The sequence below is a fragment of the Rhipicephalus sanguineus genome, unplaced genomic scaffold (genome assembly GCF_013339695.2).
Source record: "Rhipicephalus sanguineus isolate Rsan-2018 unplaced genomic scaffold, BIME_Rsan_1.4 Seq2745, whole genome shotgun sequence".
Lineage (NCBI taxonomy): Eukaryota > Metazoa > Arthropoda > Arachnida > Ixodida > Ixodidae > Rhipicephalus > Rhipicephalus sanguineus.
Genome location: NW_023614920.1, coordinates 5,156 through 9,215, shown reverse-complemented (window position 1 = coordinate 9,215; position 4,060 = coordinate 5,156). Strand labels below are relative to the sequence as shown.

Sequence of the window (4,060 nt, the reverse complement as noted above, 5' to 3'; positions counted from 1 at the left end):
GTGAACAAAGGGTTTTTACAAATATGTGAACATTGCAGCCATACTACCGTGTCGCACCACAGCTTTGCTGGTCGCCCGCCTTCACAGAGTGGAATGGCTCCCAGTTAAGTGACGGGCAGTTAGCAGGAGAGTCAGCTTCCAGAATGAGTCAGCTTCCAGAATGTGAATATGTCAGAACCATACGAGTGCATCGTACCAAAGGTACATGACAAATGAAGAAGAACGTTTTCTACGAAGGCTTCCTTGGAATAGTTCGTGATGGTGAAATAACAGCTCTCTAGGACAACATGTAAAGCCGGCGTGAATATTGTATTCATGAGAAAAATTCACGACAAATTTTTATTTCGAAACACGCGTTTCGGTTGTGGGGGAATGCGTATTGCGTTGTGCCGTTTCAGACGCCGCTGAACGCTAGCAAGAAGATGAATGACCCGAAGCCAATGCCGCCTGACAAGAACACGTTCCATGAAAGGCCGCAACTGGGAAGATTGCTGCGATCAAAAGCTGCGCGGAATCTGCTTAGGGAGTTGTCTAAGTGATGCGTATAAGCGCATGGTATTATTGTACGTTGTATCTTTCCCCTGAACATTGTTTTGGGTTTGCATCAGTATGGCGTCTTTCACGTTCTTTCCCGTTTTCGTCAGCGTCTGTTACGGCCTCCTGAGAAGGCACGTCCCGCGACCACCCAAATGTGAGTTTAACATAAAATTTTCTTGAAGTGTAAATTTCGCTGATGTGTATACAATCCTCCATGTCGGCTTCACATGTACAAGAGAGGGCTTCTATTCAATACCACGACACTGAACGAAGCATTCATAGTAACTGTTCTCTTTACATTTGCTTTAATGCGCCGGTACAACGTATTCGCATGAAACACGCATATTCACTTTCTGCAAGCGGGGTTTGTAGCTCAGGGGTTAAGACACTCGCCTTAAAGGAGTCGTTGCTCGGGTTCAAACAAAGGATACTAAAAAAAAAAATGAAATTATTTTTAAACCTCCCTGGTTTACACCCAGCCCCATCATAAAATTGGTTTTGCGGCAACCTTAGGTGCCTCATCACAATAATCCGTCGGCGTCGGCATGAGTGACGCAAAAATCATGTGATGACGCCACCGCATGACGTCGTCATGTCGTCACAACGTAACTTCACATGATGACGTCATCGCGGCATCGTCGTTTGGTCAAAGGTGGGCCGATCCCGGAGGCATTGAAAAAAAACCCGTGAAGTGCAGAAAGCTTGCAATACCCGCGATCCCGGAGGCAGTGTCAAATCACGTTAAGGGGCAGAAAGCCTTCGGGAAGATCAATACAATCGAATGAGAAAAAAAAGAAAATGGCTTTCGCCTTAAAGTCGTATTTGCCAATGCATAACGGACCTCGTGAATTTTTTGAAAATTACTTATGGCGATGATCGCTTTACGTGACAGAGGGACGACAGACAGTTTTCTCGTTAAGTTGGCATGTTTACGCATTTCGTAAACATACGAAATGCGTAAACGTGCGGACTTTTAAATGCGTAAACAGTAGAAATGTTTACGCATTTAAAACTCCACACATACACATCACCTAGGCAATTAAAGGAGTTCCCGTGGGGAGTTTAAAAACCCGGTCCACTCAACGAGTGAGACGCAGCTGCTGCATATTCGCGTCCTGCGTGGCCGTAGAGAGACCTCAGTATTTGATTTCTTATGGAAAAAACAAGAAAAAGTGAAATAGAAGAAAGATTCTGCTAAATAAACGATTTGAAAATTTATTCTCTCGTTTTTAGATAGCGTAACTTTTCGTGATGTACGTAACGATAAGCGCAATAATTAGCCGGTGCTACTCGGACGGTTTTATTTTATGACAGACAAGATGAAGTAGCGTTGTCGGCTGTCTCCGAAATGCGAAACTTTCAGAGCCGTGTACGCTACTACGTTATTCTCCCCTATTGAAAATCCCAGCATTGCCCATCATAAAATTTATGATGGAAATGGTGGAAATTCTGGTGGGTATGATGGACAACGTGGTGTACATGGTGGGAGTAATGGTGGACATCGTGGGACCCTTGGTGGGCGTGCTGGGAAAGTTGGTGGTTTGGTGGACACTCGGTGGGCATAATGGGTGGGTGGTGGAGACACAAAGTTGGTGGGCGGTGGAACAATTGGTGGGTGTGCTGGGTGGATGCAGGGATGCTTCGTGTTTGGTGGGAGACCCGGTGGGCAAAGTGGGTGGGTGGTGGCGTACGTGGTGAGGTGCCGGGTGGATGCTGGGTGCAATAGATGTGATAATAGAAACATGAGGAGCCTCTGTCGATGGGCACGTACGTTGCTGATTATGGATGCTTCGTGATCAGCTGCATTTATAATGCATAGAAGTACTCATCCGAGAAAACTGCCGAATTGTTGTGATACAATTTTGAACTCTAGGGCATTGTGCATCAACTGTCAACGTGCATCTCTAGGTGTTTCCTTGCAGGGGCGTAGCCAAGGGGTGGGGGGTTGAGGGGTTCAACCCCGGCCCTCCCGAAATTTTTCAATTTTGCATGTGTATATATACACGCACACATACAAACGCACGCACGAACATATATAAAGTATGGTTGAACCCCCCCCCCCCCGAAAAAAATTTCTGGCTACGCCCCTGTTTCCTTGCATTGAAAATGGAAGTGAGAAGAGTTTACTTCTGAACCAACGAGCGAGAGGCAAGCGCTGCACATGACAATTAACTGACGAAAGCCCTAACTAATTGGAGAAAGCATAAGCGACAAAGTGCAACACTTCTAAAATTACATTTTGCGTCGCCTACATGCTTGGCCTAATTTCGCATAGACACGATGTCCGTTGTCAAAGATTGTTGTACGCGACGGTTACAAGCAACTCGATCGACCGCTAGCGTATTGGTTCGTATTGTTAGCTCGGCGGTGCACTTGCACGAGTACATCTTTATTACTTGCCCGGCTCCTTACCGTGTTTCAAGAAAACACTTTATCGTCAGCAGCCCCCTTTAGACAACTTTACGAAAAGGAAGCCTCCGTAAGGTAGCTTTCGAAGTACCTAGGGCTTATGCTATCCAGCATGGCGATATGTGTGTATTTGCGTACAAAGCACGACATCCGCAACAATAAAAGAAAAAAAAAAAGCTTCGAAGCAATGTGCGAGCAATCACACGTGTCGTATTTCATCGAGGATACATATCACGCGTGGAAAGGCGATGAAGCTGGCACGATTGAGCCACAATTTGAACAAACATCAGGAGCCTCAGTATTGGCAAAATGCTGCTGTCTTCGCTCCTCGAAAGTAGCAAGATGCGAAAACGGAGCTCACCTGTCGTAAACGCTTCTTCCGTGTGGTCAGCCTTTCGACTTCTTTGGAATAATCCCAACTAGTCCGCTGGTAGTCCTCGGTGCGTAAACCTAACGACAAAAGTGCTAACACCGACCGAAATAAATAAACACAAGTAAGGCAATGAGAAAACCTTACCCATTTATTAGCATAAAGCTGAATTAGAACACATTCAGAAGGAGGTAATATTCACCACACAGGCACATCGTTCACGCGCATTCACTTCGGTTCGCACAGACCGTCCGTTTCTCTACCGCTGTCACTGACGGCCGCGAGAACGGCCAGAACACGGCCACACAACACGTCTCTTCCTCCACATAAGCACAAACAACAACAACACGGGGACATTACGGGAATTCAGCCTTGAGACATCCCCCTTTCCCTTGAGGACGCAAGCCGAATGGAGGGAAACAGGCGGGAGCCTGGGCTCAACGAGGGGACCGCACACAACGCCGTGCAACCACCAGCACACACACGTGCATTGAACGTACACAAATACACAAATGAAACGACGGGAAATTTAGCAAACGCGTTATTGTGACGGCTAGTGTTTAGCCAAAAAGAAAGTTTAGCCAACAAGAGTCAGCGAGTCAGCAACGCTAGCAACGCTCAAAATGCCCGTCTAACACTAGCGGTATTTGCTTTCAGTAGCTTAAATGCACACTAGATTTAACCTTTTGTTGTAGGATTAAGTTATACGCGCATGAATGGATGATTTCAAGCGTAAAAACGTGC

The 4,060-nt window shown here is 46.3% G+C and overlaps 1 long non-coding RNA gene across 1 annotated transcript; it reads right to left on the bottom strand.

The window, feature by feature from the left end:
- Positions 1–3,449: 3,449 nt before the first annotated feature.
- LOC119376913 (uncharacterized) lies at positions 3,450–3,805 on the bottom strand. The gene is made up of 2 exons (XR_005180694.1): positions 3,661–3,805; positions 3,450–3,630 (listed from the first exon to the last, which is right to left on the bottom strand). It is a non-coding gene; the product is annotated as an uncharacterized LOC119376913 (long non-coding RNA).
- Positions 3,806–4,060: the final 255 nt, after the last annotated feature.